This window comes from Phodopus roborovskii, unplaced genomic scaffold, assembly GCF_943737965.1.
Source record: "Phodopus roborovskii unplaced genomic scaffold, PHOROB, whole genome shotgun sequence".
Classification (NCBI taxonomy): domain Eukaryota; kingdom Metazoa; phylum Chordata; class Mammalia; order Rodentia; family Cricetidae; genus Phodopus; species Phodopus roborovskii.
Window position 1 is genome coordinate 87387 of NW_026125983.1, and position 18981 is coordinate 106367.

The 18981-nt window shown below is 40.3% G+C and overlaps 1 pseudogene; it reads right to left on the bottom strand.

The window, feature by feature from the left end:
- Positions 1-402: 402 nt before the first annotated feature.
- On the bottom strand, positions 403-2079 carry LOC127218220 (E3 ubiquitin-protein ligase MSL2-like; annotated as a pseudogene).
- Positions 2080-18981: the final 16902 nt, after the last annotated feature.

Below are 18981 nucleotides of genomic sequence, written 5' to 3' on the forward strand. Positions count from 1 at the left end.
CTTGTCTCTGTTCTAAAACCTTTTTAAGCTTTTTGTTAAATTTTAAATGGGCACCATACGTAAGGAGTGTGTTTTTTTTTCTCCTGCTGCCAGTCTTGTCCTGCAGCCGCACCAGCCCCAATTAACACACTGAGACTCGGTATTTGATATTATGTTGTTGGCCAGTTACTAGTTACTTATCAGCTAGCTCTGTCTTAAGTGTTAACCCATTTCTATGTATTTCCATGTCGTCTTACCAAGAGCAGAGGAACTGCGGTTCTGTTCTCTCCAGACTCTCCATCTTGACTCCTCCTTCCTACTTCTTCTATCCTCCTTGTCTCCTAGTCCCTCCTATCTTCCTTCCCTATTGGCCAACAGTGCTTTATTCATTAACCAGTATGAGAAACATATTTACATAATGGCATCTCCCATCAAATGTCATTACTGGGGTCCCTGTGATATTGGTACACTGGTACTGGTACTTGTGTTGCGCACAGCATTGCTGGTCACATTAACGCCCAATGTGAGTCTGCTCTGCTCCAAGGCCTTTGCTGGCACAGCAAATGCCTCCAGCTTCTTCTCCCCATTGGCCATGTAGGAGTTCTGACAGACACAACATCTGCAATGTACGCAGGCTCTCTGGTTAGAGTAACAATGGCAGCACTGTCTGCTGCATGTAAAATTACTTGGATTTTGCATATCATGCCCACATTTACATCCTTTCTTTCCCTGAGGCTTTTTGTACACAGTCATGGTAGGACTTCCTGGCATGACATGATGACTAAGAATCTTTGCCTTTCCTGCCTTGTCTTTTTTAAGAATACCTGGCTTGGGTTTAGAGTGGGATTTCTAGGATCCATGTTCATGACTATTTTTCATGCTTTTAGTAGATAAAAGTACACTTTTGGTGGTCTTGGTTGTTATGCCTCCATTGGAAACTGTAGCTATAAGTTGAAGGACGATTTTCCTTTCATGCTTCACCATCACAAGAGCAGAAGCCCCAAGTGTTGTGCCTCTGATAATGGTAGAAATTGGAAGTGGCTGAACTTTTTCACTGTCAATTTCAGATCTGGTTCTTTTTCGATTCAACTTTGCTACCTTTGGAGTTGCTGCTGTACTTGCTAACACATGAGGTGTAGGGCTGGTAGACATAAAAATATTATGGTTAAGAGACTTGCAAGAAAGCTTCAAAAAAGTTTCATTGGATACAGTGGCTTCCAAATTTGTATACAAATTAGGACATCTAACTTCTGTATTTGAAACAGTCTCCAAACTGCGGATTACTTCCTCATCACTCAGCAAAAAAGAGTCACCAGGTTTTGTCTCTTCACTGAAACTCCAGATATCAATAACTGTGGAGCACAAATCAGTGGTTACCATGTCACAGACAGGTGACAGGCTCTCAGACAGGTCCTCAGTTTTTATATCAACAGTATTACACATGTCAATCATATTTGGATGTTCGGGTGAGGAGATATTTATACCAAATCTATCTATTGAAAGTCCTTTGTAATTAGGCAAACCATTGACAACAGAACTGTCAATAGCAATGCTGAGGGTGCTTTCAGACGTTGGAGATAAATTAGCATGGGGATCTGCTGTGGGTTATAAGGTTGAAGGTAAAGGGGAATGTGTCAAACACAGAGTGAAGGATGAGTCTGAAGGTTTCTCTGTGTCCTCACAAAACAATGATCCTTCATTGAGTAAAGCTAAAATATCAGAAGAACAGTCAACTGCTTCTCTTATGTCCTGTGCCAGTCTTGTCTGGGTTATATATTCACATAGTTTCTTGTAGCAGTTTACTAGGATGCTTAACTGCTTGTTTTCCTCAAAGTGCTCATAGTCTATGCACAAGCTACATGAAGATTTCATCATCATTTTCTTGCCTTTACAAGTTTTGCAGACATTGTGTTGACAGGTGGATTTGGTGGGTGCAATAGGATCTTGTAGCAAATGTCCACACACACAGCAAGAGAGGGACTGTCGCAAGTAAGGCAGGATACTGATAATCTCTTGAAATGCCTTGGGGTCTCCAGGGTCATGGTTGAGCACTAGGCGGCTGGCGGAAATGTAGAGAGCAGTAGCATTCACAGGGTTCATTGCCAAAACTTGAACACCAATGGCTCTCAGTTGAAAAAAAAATCCGGATGCAAGTTTCTAAGCAGCCAGGGAACAATGGCGAGTTTACAACTATTAGGAGAAATCTGAGCCAAACCACTGGCCAAAGAAGCAACTAAAATCCATGCGAGTGTGCAAAGCTAAAGCTTCCTCCTACACATGGGGCCTCGGTGCCCCTCCTCTGTCCCTTAGTCCTGCAGACCAAAGAGAGAGGAAACTAGTGAGCAACCAGCTTTCAAGTTCAACCAAGGTGGCCACATTGTATGATCTGGCCTGGAATGGCACTTGGTTTAGCCCTGTAGCTACCTGGTGGCCTGGGCTTGAGCAGCATATCTGGCAGCAGATTTACCTCTGGATGGAGCTGCAGAGCATCAGTATGGACCTGATGGGTTCCAGGTGAATACCCATATCTCCAGCCAGGGGCCCTTACTCCATTGCAGTGCCTGCAAAGAGCCAGTGGTATGATAAGGACTACCATGCAGGAGTTGAGTGCCAAGAGCTTAGGCAGTGGTGGGTGTGGCTGCTGTAATCTTGCAATGCTATATATGGGGTCCATTCTGTGCCTCAAGCAGGAGGAAAGAGGCCCCTGCCCAAAAGGGAGACCTGGGAGAAAATGTGCGGGCCCAAGGTTCTATGAGTGGGCACAAAACAGGCCCAGCTAGCAGTGGCTCCACCACTTATTCCTAGGTTCCAAACTCAGGATCACCATCACAAGTGCAGGCCACTCACAGCCCCGTCATCTTTTCAGAACCGCACTGATGACTCATCCAGCTCTACTGCCACTGCCACTGCCTGCTGAGCCATGGCTTAGGTGAGTTCACTGCTCCAGGCCACCACCACAGCCCAGCAAAGAGACCCTCTGCAGTACCCTCCCTTGGGCCTGGCCACCCTCACCTTCACTTCATGCACAGCTCTACTACGTACTGCTCTGGTTGTGGTGGATGGTGCAGTGCTTCAGGTCTGTCTGGTATCCTAGAACAGAGCATGCTTAGTGCAAGCCTCACGCTCTCTCTGCCCCTTCCCCAGGAGCTCTCAAATTCTCTCTCTCCTAGGTTGTATGGGTTTTGGTGGATTGGTTAGAAGGCACATTGTCACTTCACTTGGGCTGTCCCTGTAGTGCACTGTGGTACAGGGCCGAGGGTCCCAGGGGCCCTCCCCATATCTTGTTGCCTTGAGATCATTATGTCAAGGGGCAGAGACACTGTCATCCTTGAGACTCTGATGTGGCTAGCCCTAGCTAGCATGGGCAAAGCATGCTTTCAATCGCTCCCCCCACCCCTCCATCTTCCTTTCCATCTGCTTCCCCTTTCAACTGATTTGTCTCTAAAAGCCCCCTCCATGCCCTCCTGGAGCTACCGACTGGCCCATGCCATGTGCAACACACCTCACAACTCTTATTCCCCTGCCCGATAATGTAGCCTTTTGCCATTAATAGTGCACTTTGACAGTCCATTTAGAAAACCCTATAAACACATTAGCCCATGCATACCATCCCTGCCTGCCTAACTGCAACCTCTTCCCCCACGCACCACCCCCAATCAAACATGAGCACACTGCTCATGACCTGCTCTCCATTTCTGGCTCCTAGAGCAGGGCATGCTCAGAGGAATCCTCAAGCTCTCTCCGCCCCTCCCACAAGTTCTCTCAAATTCTCTTTCTCCAAGATTTTGTGGGTTTTGGTGGATTGGATAGAAGGCACATTGTCCCTTCTCTTGGGCTGTCCCTATTGTGCAGGGCCTGGGGTCCCAGCCAGGCCTCCCCGTGTCTCACCAACTGATGTGGGAGGGAGGAACCTCTGGATAACAGACCAATAGAGTCACCAATTGAAGCAGTCATCAAAACCCTCCCAACCAAAAGAATCCCTGGGCAAGATGGCTGCAGTGCAGACTTCTACCAGAAATCCAAAGAAAAGCAAATACCTATATTCCTCAATAGTTCCACATAATAGGAACAGAAGGCATATTACCAAACTATATGAGGCCACAAGTACCTAGGTACCAAAGACACAAAAAGATACAAATAAGAAAGAGAACTACAGACTAATATCCCTCATGAACTCGAATGAAAAAGCCTCAATAAAATACTAGCAAATAAAATCCTGGCACACATCAGGGAAATCATCCACAATGACAAAGGAGGCTTCATTCCTGCATTGCAGGGATGGTTTATCATGTCACGCCCAACCTCAATCAACAAGGAAGACACAACTCAGGGGAGATCTTCTTCTAGCAGTTTAATCATGATCCTTGAACATGCTTTTTCTTCTAACTCCAGGGAAACAGAGTTAAATCCCCTTGTGCTGACCAACCCTAGTGAGAAATGTGGACCCTGCAGATAGGAAGCTCTTTTAGGGAAGCAGGCATGCTGAACAGGCTTAGCCAAATAAGGACTTGTTTATGACAGAGAGCGCTCACCATCTGGAAGGTGGAAGGGGGAAGCCAGTGCCATCTTTAAAGCATGGCACTTCGCAGCTCTCTACATTATCATTTGAAAATCTATCAATGTGATCAACCATATAAACAAAATGAAAAAGAAAATCCATGTGATCATCTTACTGGATGCTGAAAAAGCCTTTGATAAAGTTCAACCCCATTTCATGATAAAGGTCTTGGAGAGACAGGGATAATCAGTAAACCAACAGCCAACATCAAACAGAATGCAGAGAAACTTAAGGTGATTCCTCTAAAATCAGGAACAAGATAAGCCTGTTCTCTATCCATAGTTCTTCAATATTTTACTTGAAGTTCTTGCAAAAGGAGTCAAACAACAATAGGAGAGCAACCGGATGCAAATTGGAAAGTAAGAAGTCAAACTATCATTATTTGCACATGATATGACAGTTTACATAAAGGACACAAAAAGCTCTACCAGGGAACTGCTACAGCTGACATAAACATTCTGCAAACAAGCAGGATACAAGAGAAGATCAAAAATATCAGTAGCCCTACAATATACAGATGACAAAGGGGCTCAGATAGAAATCAGAGAAATATTACCCATTACAACAGCCACAAACAACATAAATTATGTTTGACTAATGCTTACCAAACATGTGAAAGATTTATATAGCAAGAATATTGGGTCTTTTGTAAGACCCTCAGAATGAGGAGTCTTCCAGGTTCGGGCTATACCCCCAAGAACTCAATGTCCAGTCCAGTTGCTGCAAAACGCAAGAGGCTTTAATGAACAGGAAACGTTTGTGCAAACGGGCTCCTCCAGCATGCAGGCTAAAGAGAAGCCCCCTCCCCTGGGCCCAGGTGTTTTTAAAGGCAACCCCACAAGCTTAGGGAGGTGGTGGGACACTCTGTCCATTGAGTACCTGACCCTTGAAAGCCGGATGGTCTGCTATTAGGGTCAGCAGACCTTAGGGCCCCAGGTGTGCTAATTAATCTTGTCTGAGCAAACCAGAGAGTTACAGCTATCTCTTTGTTTCCTAAGGACCCTATTTACCACCTGTTGACTCACAGGAAAGGAGGGGCAGTGTGAATTCTTCTTATCTCAGGGCCTTTTGAGAGGAAGCTAGCAAATTCCAAGTAACAGATATTGGTTTCTAGGTTAGTCCATCATTAACATTACTTTTTAGGTCTTTCACTTTAAAGAAGTAAAATAAAGAAGATACCATAAAACAGAAAGAACTACCATGGCCATGGATATGTAGGATAAATATAGTAAAGATAGAAATCTTGCCAAAAGAAATCTAAAAATTCATTGCAATCCCCACCAAAATCCCAGCAGAATTATCCACTTACTTTGAAAGTATAATAACCTATATTAAATGGAAAAACAAAAGACTGAGAATAGCCAATACAACCAAGTACAATAAACAAACTTCATTATGCATCACCATTGTCAACTTGAAGCTGTACTATAGAACTATAATTTTGAAAACAGCTTTGTATTGACACAAAAATATATAGGTAGACAAAAGGAATTGTATCAAAAACCCTGATAATATCCCACCCACCTACAATCATCTGATTTTTGACAAAACAATACAGCCAAAAGTATACAATGGGAGGAGGATCACATCTTTAACAAATGTTGCTGGCATAACTGGCTGTTGGTGTGTATATAAGACTGCAGAAAGTCTGAGAAGCTTATGTAAGGCAAAGGACACAGTTGGTAAGATCACACAGCAGCCCAGAGACTGGGAAATGGTCTTCTATTACCCTATATCGGACAGAGGGATGATCCCAAAAATATACAGAGAAAACACGAAGCTAGTCACCAAAACACCAAATCACCATTTAAAAAAAACGGGGTACAGAACTAAATAAAGAATTATCAATAGAGGAAATAGAAAAGGCTGAAAGACACTTAAGACAGTGCTCATCATCCTTAGCTATGAGAGAAATGCAAATAAAAACAACTCTTAGATAATGTCTTACTCCTGGTAGAATTGCTAAAATTATTAACACCAATGACAACTTATGATGGAGAGGATGTAGAGAAAGGGGAACCCTCCTTGAATGCTGTTGGGGTGCAAACTTGTACAGCCATTTTGGAGATAATTATGGTGGTTGCTCAGTAAAATCAAAATCAGTCAATTACTGGATTGGGATATATCCCACTAGTTGGGATATATCTAAATGAACCACATCCATACAACAAAAAGATCTGTTCAACTATGTTTGTAGCAAGAACCTGAAAACAACTTAGATGCCCGTCAACTGAAGAATGGATTACAAAGTCGTGGCACATTAACACAATGGAATACTTCTGTGTGGGGAAAAAATTGGAATCTTGAAGTTCACAGGCAAATGGAGGGAATTTGAAAAAAAACATCCTGAATGAGGTAACCCTGTAAAAAAAAAATGAGGAACATGGTAAGTACTCACTCATATATGGGTTTTCACATAGATAAAACATCAACAGTGATGGGACATGTCATGCTGTAAACATGTTTCTCATACTGGTTAAGTAATCAAGCACTGTTGGCCACTGGAGAGAGCAGGACGCCAGCCTGCTCTCAGTAAGATAACCATGTGGAAATATTTAGATAAACAGAAATGGGTTAATAATTAAGACAGAGCTAGCCAATAAGAAACAAGTAACAGGCCAACTGTATTATATAAAATACAAAGTCTCTGTGTGTTATTTGGGGCTTGTGTGGCAATGGGACAAGACTAGGTAAACAATATATGGATGTGAAGTAGTATACCCAAAGCATGCTCAATTATACCACAAAGACATTTGATTATCTATGTTCATAGCCACAGTTTTCATAATAGCCAGATCTTGGAAACAACCTATATGAGTATTAACTAAAAAACAGATAAAGAGAATGTGGAGTATGTACACAATGGCATACTCCTTAGTGATCAAAAACAGTAACATCCTAAAATTTCTAGGTACATGGACAGAACAAAATAACTACCAAGAGAAGTACCCAAAATTCAGAAAGATACATAATATATACAGTAATCATAAGTGTGTAGTAGATATAAAGTAGATAATACCCAACCAACAATCTAAAACCACTGAGAATCAATTACACTCTTGCAGAAACACATAGAAACAGATGAATAAATGCACAGGTAATCATTTGGCCAAGCTCCTAACCCTAACCCTCTTCCTCTCCCTATGTTTCTCTGTAGATATCTCCCTAACTCTCTCCCTTTTTCTCTAATCGCTTTTTCTCTAATAGGCCAGAGTGGCACTGAGCTAATAGATACATGTATCTTTCTCCTAAGAGGTGGGATTAAATCTGTGTCCCACTGCTGCCTGTTTATGGATGACCTTGCATACTTCATTTCCTGCCTGTATGGCTAACTAATGTCTTAGGTGTGTGACTAACTTGTGACTGAGTGAATGTTGTAAGTAGTGGCTTTGTGTGGGTGGGCTAACTAATGGCTTATTTGTGTGGCTAACTAGTGACTTAGCACTTAACCAGGTGTGTAGCTGTCTAATGACACATCTCTGTGTGGCGCCTGTGCTGCTGTCAAAGCCCGAGAAGCTGGGGATTGTGTAGATGTTAAGAACACAGGACTTTTGCTTTATATTAAGAAGGTTCTTCATTATTTTCCTTTTATTCTGGGGGCTAGCTTTTATACCACAGCACTAGATGGAGGAGGGGGAACCAGAGCCTGTGGTTAGTCATCTCAGGTTTCAAGAACAGGTTAGTGTGCATTCAGGGTTGCAGAAGCCAAAGGAACAATAGCATTTTGCATTACAAAACATGTCTCCTGTTTTCCAGCTGTTACAGCTGCCTGCCCTGAGGGCAACAAAACACCAAATAACCCTATTAAAAAATGGGGTACAGAACTGAAGAAAGAATTCTCAGTAGAGGAAATCAAGAAGGCTGAAAGACACTTAAGAAAATGTTCCACATTCTTAGCTATCAGGGAAATGCAAATCAAAACAACTTTGAGATACCATCTTACCCCTTGCCAGAATGGCTAAAATTAGAAACACCAGTGATGACTTATGTTGGAGAGGATGTGGAGAAAGTGGAATGCTCCTCCACTGCTGGTGGGAGTGCAAACTCATACAGCCATTTTGGAGATCAGTATGGCGGTTCCTCAGGAAAATGGGAATTAGTTTGCCACAAGACCCGGCAATAACCCGCTTAGGCATATACCCAAAGGATTCACATCCATGCAACAAAGACATCTGTGCAACTATGTTCATAGCAGCACTATTTGTAATAGCAAGAACCTGGAAGCAACCTAGATGCCCTTCAATTGAAGAATGGTTAATGAAGATGTGGCACATCTACACAATGGAATACTACTCTGCAGAAAAAAAAATAATGGTATCTTGAAATTTGCAGGCAAGTGGATGGCACTTGAAGACACCATCCTGAATGAGGTAACCCAGTCACAAAAAGAGGAACACAGTATGTACTCACTCATATATGGATTTTAGACCTAGATCAAATGATCACCAGCCTATAATTCACACCACCAGAGGAACTAGGATACAAGGTGTATTCTAAGAGATTCATATAAAGTCCCTCACAGAACTGGGAAGGGACAATTCCCCCAGACCTCAGGTAAAGTGGGGGAGGACAGCGAATGGAGAGAGAAGTAGGAGAAAATGAGGGGGAGGAAAGGAAAACATGTGCGACCAGTAATATTGAGCCTGGATAGGAATAGAAGATAGGAAAGAGAGAGAGAGAGACAGAGACAGAGAGAGAACATAAAAGAGGGAGCCAATATTGGTTTGAAGATAAAATTGAACACAAAGAAAGGTCTAGAGAACTATAAGACTGCTCCCAACTAACAAGTTGAGCTTACGTGGAAAGGCTATCATAAATGCCTTTCCCGGAAAGTGAGATCAACAACTAACTTCTCCATGGAGCCCTCAACTAATGCCTGTTGAAAACAGGATCAAACACCCATACATAAACACTGAGTCAAACTAGAACCAAGATGCAGATGGAGAGGACAAGACCATGCTGCAGAAACACATAGAGACAGCTTACCTGAACAAGGAGGAGCTAATGGCCATTAGACTGATAGCTGGGAAGCCAGCATGGGACTGACTCAGGCCCCCCTGATTATGGGTCTCAGCCAGAAGGTCTGAGCAGTCTAAGAGACCTCAGACAGTGGAGCCAGGATGTATCCCTGGTTCACAAAAGAACTTTGCGAACATATCCCCCATGGAGGGATAACTGCCTTAATCTAGAGACAGGAGAGAAGCCCTGGTCCCTACTTCACAGGACCTGTCAGATCTACATGACCCCAACTGGATGGCACTCCCCTACATATGGAATTGGGGTGGGGAGATGGGAGGGGAGGGTGTTTAGAGTGCATGTGAGAGGGCAGAGAGGGTAAAAAGGGAGGGAAGGAGGGAGGGAGGGCTGAGGAGAAGCGAGGGAGGGAGGGAGGGAGAGGGAATTGGGATAGACATGTAAAATTATAAATTAAATTAAAAAAAATGCTTTGACTCCAAAATTTAAGTTGAAGGACGAGTTACTGGGGGAAAAGGATTTCTATTTTTGTTTCCACAGAAAATGAAAAGATGTGGATTCCTTCCAGACTAATGTGACTTGATCACGCCAGACCGCCTGAAACAGAGTACAAGTTGATCCTACATTCAAAACAGCTGGACAAAACAGCCCTACAGACTACAGCCAGGATACCTGAATCTTCTTCGAATCCCCCAAGACAGCTCCCCTTACCAGCAGGAAGTAGTTTGGAAAGAACGACGCCCAAATTCCCAAATATTGCGTATAAATGTTTGTTTTCATTTAATTGGACTGTTATATAAAATTAAAAAAAAAAAAAAAAAAAAAAAAAAAAAAGAAACAGCAAGTAAGACCAGGAAGGCAATTAAATTCTTCAACAGAAAAATTAGTACCATAATTATTTAATAATATATGTGTAACATGAAACGGATGTTCACACTTCACTGACAGGTCTTGGGGTAGAGGTGTGTGAAGATGAGTGAAAGAGGAAAGGCAGAAGAAAGAAAAGATAAAACCTGGGGAAGGGACGTTTTGCTTGACTTATGTCTTATTCTAAGTAAGCTTCTTATCAGGAATAGCTTCCATTTCCCTACTTTCAGGGGGAGATGGAAGAAATGGGAGACTTTTAGGACTTCAGTAGGGGTTATCTTTCAATTTGTCCAGATCATGCAAAGGCTACTCATGCATTGTATCATGAGGAGAACACAGTGCATCTGAGGAACTTTACTAATAAGCCCTCAGTGCCCTTGGGACCAATAACCCCAGCTCCATGTGGTGGGAAAAGTAGTGTTCACAAGATATGAAGCAACACCTCCACCAAGGCCCTGGATTTAAACAATTGCATTTTCTCCTAAGCATCTTCATTATGTTAAAAGACAGAATCTATTTCATTGTCAATACCTGAGGTTCTAAGTCTAGGTCGCCAGGCTGATAATGATCTGCTAAGCTCATTGATGGGTTTGAGAAGGAGCTATGTTACTTCTTTATGAGTCAGGACATAAACAGATGTCTTGCTTGCTCAGTCAACCTCTCAACACAACAGTATTTATATTTTCAAACAGTTGTCATCTGGGCTAATCTTGCCCATCTGGCTTAACTATGTGTTTCTCTTGAAGAAAACTGGACCATCTGTCAGACCATTACAGTAATGCCCCCTTAAGCAGCTTGTGAAAGACCTGCTCTATGATATGGGCATGGGCCTAGGGGCTGTTTGTAATCAGGAGTTTCTTCTTTGACATGATTTGCAGCCAAACTACTACAGAGAGATTTAGGGATACAAAAAAGATAATTATTATGTAACCTTACACTGAGTTTAGGTGAACTGCATTTGCTCTTTACCTGGTTATAACTGGCACTTAAATCAGGAAAGAGAATCTGAATTCAGATGACAAACAAGATAGTATCACTTTTTCCTCCTAGAAAGCTGGATGATGGCTCTACGAATGTAGGAGTTTTATCCCTGAAAATCAGAGGAAATGCTAGGAAAATGCATAGTAATGGAAACAGTAGTCTTCCTAGAAAGTTGAATAGTTGGAGAGGAACAGAACTAGGACGTTTCTATTTGTGAGCAATAGTGTTAGTTGACTCATGTTCAGTAGCATGTTAAAATCAAAAGAAAGCAAAAAGTAACTTCATTTTTCGAGGTTCTCTGCATGAAAATGCATGGTAGGATGAATGTCTCCATATATTTAGAACGTTGATTTATTATAATGTCTCATAGGCTGTGGTCCAGGTAGTCCAAAAATGGCTGCCAGCAATGGGAATCTGAAGACCACAGCACTTGTTTAATTCACCAGGGTGCATGTCTCACCTGGTCATCGTTATACTCTTAAAAGTCCAAAGAAGAAAGCTCTAAAGCTAGTAAAGTTATAAAATGGGTAGCCATAGCTAGGGCAAGGAGCAACAGAAGGAGAGCCTACTCATTCCATTCCCTTTATACATGCAGGATACCACCAGATGGTGCAACTCCTATTAAGGTGAGTCTGATTCTTCCTTATGTGTTTTGTTTTATTATTGTATTTCATTTTTGATTACTGATAGACTCCTTAGTTCTGATAATAAACATGTGCACTGCCACCAAGTAGTTAAAAATGGATCTCATCATCTAATTCCATATAAAGCTTCTCTGAGTGGCTTTGACAGTTCTGGAACACACTCTGCCTGCCTTTCCTGTCTGAAATCCTATATGGGAACCCATTCCAACTTGTCATGGGTACAGAGAGCTCAAATAACATCTATCATCCCTAATATATTACCTTTCCTACCATAGGTTGTCTGGGCCTTTTTTGGTGAATATCTCCTATCTAAAAGCAATATATTTGGGCCCATACAGGCTTATAGACACCCTTCAGGCAGGGAATATGTGCAAATATGTGGTTCCTTAAGGCAGATAATATGTGCAGTTATGGAGTGTCTTTAGTATTAGGGGAAGCAATTCCTATTTACTCTTTATACATATTAATAGAACACCTCTGCCATTGCCCCACCATTGGTTGACTAAAGTTTGACATATGAATTAAATGGATCATTCAGTATTTGTAGTGAGATAATCACCTTGTCCCTGCCTGAGGTATAGACCACGCCCATTGGGGGTGGAGACAGGGACAGATGTGACCTGGGGGAACTAATTTTGAGAAGGATACTGGGAGAGCTCTCTTGCCTGCAGCACAGGAACAACTTCCTCCGACCAGGAATCAGCTGGAGTTCATCTGTCTATATTGTAAGTTATGTCTCCCTGAATAAATATCTATTCAGCCTATTTTTTTTCTCCTAATCCTTATCGAACATCAATATCTGGTGTCAGAAGCAGGATCTGGATTTCCACCGGACCTGGTTTTCACCAAGGCGGCAGACGCTCCTCACTTCCCACAGCATCCCCGAATGGGCAAGGTTCCTTGCCTAATCAGGTGGCCATACCACAGCCTGTGGGACATTTGCCTCTGCCCTACAACTTTACATCCACCGCAGCCCTGAGAAAGCTCGCACTGCTTCTCATCTTTTGCCAATTCCCCACTTTGCATTTGCAGCTGTGGTGCACATGGCGCCTGCCCAGCTGGTTTGTTTCCTGCAGCCAAAAGGCGCCAGTAAGAGGCAGTACCTGTTAGCCCTGGGGTACCCAGAAATTTGTGCAAGGCTCTTTTCACTCATTCGTTTAACAAAATTTTGCTTGCCATAGTTTGTTAAATTTCTTCAGGGACCAAGACCAGAAGGATTGTCTGCTCCCAGATGCGATTTGATGGGACACCTCCAGGCATTACCACCACAAGCTGATTTCAACAACTAAAACTATCAAAGTTCGAGGACAGCAGAATTACACCTAAGGTAAATGCAATATTCTTCACAATTTAAGATGATATAATATATGACATCAATTGTTCCATACCTAGGGTGGATAATCTTATGATGCAAGAATTTAGAAATTCCATTACTTCATATAGAGAAGGAAAATTAACAGAAGAAAATCATGGCTTAACCAATATATACTTTTTTTTTTTTTTTTTTTTTTTTTTTGTAAAGGCAATGGGTATCAACCTGATGAAAAAAAGATTCAGAATATTAGAGATGCAAATAGAGAGCTGACATCTAGAATACAAATCATGGAACATAACAATTACCAACTACAAGGCAGAATTTATTCTGTGTCAAATGCTTCCATAACCAAAACAGAAACAGTGCACTGCATTAACATGCTGGCAGAAACAGCTCATTCCTAGTTGAACGAAGCTGCTAATAAGGTTAAAAAACTGGTACATTAGATGGAAAGACTCGCGGAATTTGTTCCATGTCTGACAATAATGGAAAGCTATCAGATAGAACATTGTTTCTGGAAGGCAGTTTACATGCCATTCAGATAATATCTAAGAATGAGAATATTAAAAATATGGAATCACTTGTAGTTGGAGAAAGCAAGAGATTTAATGATTCAATGAAGTCTCTAGAAAGTTTTGTGGTTCAAGATGAGATACTCAAAGAAAGAATGCTGAGTAGATTTCAGTCCTTAGAAGACTACTGAACCCTGCCAAGTCAGGGTAAGACAGCCTTTTTACCTCCTTGCTTTTGTTGTGGTCTGTCAGGTACTCTAGGCCTTAGCAAAAACTGGCTGTACCAACCTTGAGGTGAGACCTTGACTATCTAGGTAGCTGTTTCTGTCCTTGCTGCTTCTTTTGGAAGTTGTCCACACTCACTTCATGCCTACCCTAGTACTGTTATTTTCCTTATCAGGTCTTTGATGAGTTTGAATATTAAATTATCACAAGTATTTTTCTCTCTTCTTAGGTAGATATATTTCTTAGTAGACTTAAGCTATCCAGGTTTGGACAACACTATTATAAACACTGTTTTGACTTCACCCTAATACTAGATAGTTAGGTGTTAAGTTGATATGTCCTCAGGTTTCCTTTCCTTAGAGCACACTTATTATTCACTGTTTTGTATATAGTTTTTGTATCAAGCCCAAAATATTTTCTTTAGACTAAAATAGGGATTTTGGTGAGATCTTCACTTTTTTTGCACCTGTGGCATAGACCATGCCAATTGGGGTGGAGATAGGAGTTACCTGGCGGAACTAAGTCTGAAGAGGGGGCTCAAAGAGCTTTATTGCTTTCAGCACAGGTACAGGAGTACATCCGGAGGCATCCTTGGGACCAGGAACTGCTAGCATTCCTATTTCTATGTTATAAGTTATTTCTCCCTGAATAAACAGCAATTCAGCCTATTTGTTTTTCCTTATCCTTATTAAGTATCAATAAAATAGAGCTGCTATACCCCACATGAGCAGAAAAATGAGCCAAGAGTTAAGAATGCAGAGGGTGCAGAGCCACTTGGGGGAAGGTACCACAGTAAGAAGGTACACTCAGGATATAATAAATAAATAAGATGTTCACTTCAGCCACAAAACCTCCAAGTGAGAGTCACTGATAAGAGGAAAAATGAAAAATAGTAAAGGAGAGAGTTGCCTATGTTAAGGATGTCTGAGAAAATCAGAGAAAGAGACTAAAGGTAATGTAAAATGGTATACAGGTTCAAAGAAAATTCAAAAAAGGTTGGAGGAAGATGTTAACTGTTTACTGTGGGCACTCATATCTACAAATATAAATTTAAGTTTAGTAATATGTGTTAAAATTTTGACCATACCAGGTTAATTGCTTAAAAGTTCCATTTATTTCTCTAAAGACAATTATATGTACTTGTTGAAAAGTTCTAGAGTTTGCCTCCAATATGACTACACCAGCCATTTGGGCAAAATATTGTTCTTGCCTGGACTGTTTGGATTTATGCTGTATGAACTGGACATGCGGGACCTATAGGAAATTGACTGCTGATACAAGATGGACATTGCTATATGGTTCCTTCTTCATGGAAGAGTCTGCTAGACAGTCTGATGGATGTGGAGAAAAGCTACTGACAACCTGACAACACAGGTAGGACACTTTTATATTTCTTCCTTTACTGAGAATTCTGCCAGACTCAAACTATGGCCTATAGGCTGAAGATGGAACATTACAGAAGAACTTCGGTTCTGACCAGGCAAGATGTCCCTTTCAATTCTAGAGTTTATATGTTATCCTTCTGTGTTCTTTGAAAGAGTTGAAGACTGATAGTTAAGGTTATAGTATGCCTTGGTTGGGATTAAAGTTACATATAGGACTTTATACTGGCAAAGATAGGATAGATTTTAGAATATTTCTAATGCTAACAGCCCTCAGATCAAAATTTATCTCTGAGCTCTGGTCAGTAAATTCAGATGATGAGAAAATCAGTAGGCCTTTTAATGTAGATGATATTAATACTGCTTTTTGGCTAGAGCTTTAGAAATTCAAACTAGTTAAAAGGTTACAATTAGTAACACTATAAATTAACATAAATTAACTGTCACCCATGTCATAATGGGTTTGAAGACATAAAGCATGCTTTATTTTTGATATTAAACAAGACATTACAAAATGTGTAATTGTTTTTAAAAACAGATTTAAATGTTCAAATTTATAAGGTGACAGGATATTGGTGCTTTTATTATATTGTTAATGTCTGTACTTAAATCAAAGGTCTAAAATGGAAGGTCACAGCCATAAGCTCTATATACTAACCAAAAGTTGAGATGCTCATTTTTATGATACAAAAGGCAATGCATACTTGTTTTGTTAAATTAGGTTAAGTGTAAGCTATTTAGATAAATTGAGTCAAATAGATGGTTCATGTTTTCTTAAAGGAGTTTCAAATTAAAATCAGTATTTTTAAAGGAAAACCTGACAATACAAAGTTCTAATTTTATAAAAGCTGTTTAAGCTGTTATAAAATGTTAAGAAACACAAGTTACTAGCCATCCTTATCAATTAACTTTTGGTTATAATCAAACTAAGTATTAATGATTAATAACAGGGATAAACCTCACTCTATCATCTATACAAGTTCTATATAATTAAGGTTATAACAAGTAACTGAAACAAAATTGTCTATTTAGATATACCTAGACAGACTTCTAGTAGTACAGAGACATGTAGAATAAGGCATTTAAATGTTAACTAAAAAGCTGTAATAATATCAGATGAAGAATCACAGATAGTAACAATGACCCCAGGCCTCTAAAGAAGATTATAGGGCAGTATGGATTGTTATGAAACTGAACAGGGAGGAAGATGCTCAAATACAATGTCTGCGGACAGGTAGGACACAGCTCAGACTGTGTAGAGGCTGCAGGGTACTGAAAAATTGCTTGCACCACCTTGGCCTAGACAAAATATGGTCAGAAATTGTCATGCCCATCTTCCACAGAGAAAAGACAAACAAACAAACAAACAAAAATAAATAAATAAATTAATAAATAAAAATGGACCCTCTCTGTGAAGAACTTCTGCCCTCAATGCCATAGACAATTGGTTAGGGCTAGGAGTATATCGACTGGTCCCTGTCACTTTTTTTTTATTTTAGTAGATTGAACAGTTATTTAAATATATCCTTCTCAGATCTGAAAGTATTGTTAGCTGGGCTAACTATAACTTTGTCAGCTTGTCAGTATTAGACAGCCTTAATATGGCTCCTAAATCTGGATCTCAAAATATAAAGACATAAAAGTTGTTTTTGAACATTTATTTATTAATTATGCATACATTGTTCTGCCTGGATATATGTCTCAAAGGCATAGGTGCATTCATGCTGTTTTATAGATACCCAATATCTACTGTTTTCTAAAATATGGATTTCAGCACAGATTGGTAATGATAATATACCTAAAACTTTTATGGAGTTTTTTTTATAACACAGTTCATATAGCCTTCAGAGGATCAAATGCCATAAAGCTTGGATCCACTTCTTACAGGTCAAAAGGACTGCAGATAAGTACAGCTATCCTGAGGATGATATTTTCTCCCCGGTCTTGCTGTCCTTATTGATCACCAAAGGTAAAGAACTAAGAGTTCCAATTAAATATATACGATTTAACTTCTGTTCCGACTTTGAACATGTCTCAGCAGATTTGTGCTTCTGGCAGATGAGAATCAGTTGCTGACTAAAGCCTGATCCTCAATATTGCTCTCCCTGGACTTATGGTGAACCAGTACAGCCGATGTGAATTTTCAACAGGGTCTACAAACTCATGCCTCTGATAAATGTTTAATTTCCTGGATCCACCTTCCTTTTGTTGGCATTGTCTAGCATTTTAGTATACTTGCAGCTCAGAAAACACTGTAAAAGTAAGCAGGAAGTAATAGAGGCATATCCATGACAAAATAGTGTTTTGATTTTCAAATAGCTGTCAACTGGAGTTGTATAGCCTATAAATCCTCCTTGAGCAGCTTATTACTATTAAGCTTACTGGTTTCCTTAGCCTCCAAGGAAGTGATTCCTGACTGAAAAAGCAAAAGGTTTTTATTGCTAAAAATCAAACCAGCTGGGACCTCACTCTATCGGAAAAGTAAGGTAGTGGCCTAAAATAGTGAAGGGTTTTAATAGGATGAACAGACAGGGAAGCTTGAGACCATTTGTCTCAGTTCATAAGGTTTCCAAAATACAGGCAGTTCATAGAGTACAAATTTAATTTACAAGGTCATCAAGGATCTAAGTTAATAGTGTCTGTCATTTATGTATGCAAGATTGATGAGCACACCTGAAAGGTAGGGGGATTTTCTTTGTTTTTACTTCTCCTGAGAACAGGATGTGCGCTCTGTACTCTGTAGTCAGGGATTTATCTACTGGAAGAAATTGTTGTTCTCTTTATTTTTTCATTCTTGCAATAAGCCCTAATTTTATACCTTTTGGTTATTAATTTTTCCACCACATTCCCTCTTTGCTATGGACATTAGAAGCCCAAATTTTTGGCCTCCAATAGGTAACAGACTTCTGGTGTTTTTTGGCGTAAACATGAGTCATCTTGTCCCCTATATATAGGAGTTATCTTTTGATATATCATCTGAACACGGGAAAAGGTGAAATGTATTCTTTCTTGTACTACTTCCTCCTTACTTCGGCAGTGTTTCTTGGGCATGAGAAGGGTAAAATGCTAGACAATAAATAAATAAATAAAATAAAATAAAATAAAATAAAAGAAGGGGGTATTCAGGAAATGGAACATTTATCAGAGGCATTAGTTTATAGACCCTGTTAAAGATTCACACCAGCTATGACACTAAGTCCAGAGCAGTATTTAGCAGCAGGATGTAGTCGGTAACTGATGCTCATCTGCTAGAACACACATTTGCTAAGTCATGGTATAATGTGGGAACATAAGTTAAAACACACACACATATATATATTTGGAACTCTGTATTGATCAAGATGGACAGCAAGACCAGGGACATAATTCTATCCTCAGGAAAGTTGTACATTTTTGCAGTCCTTTTGACTTGTAAGAAGTGTATCCAAGCTTTACGACATTTGTTCCTCGGAAGCCTTTACAAACTGTGTTGTATAAAAGAACATAAATGTTTGAGATATAGTATCATCACCAATGTGTACCAAAATCTATATTTTGAAAAAGT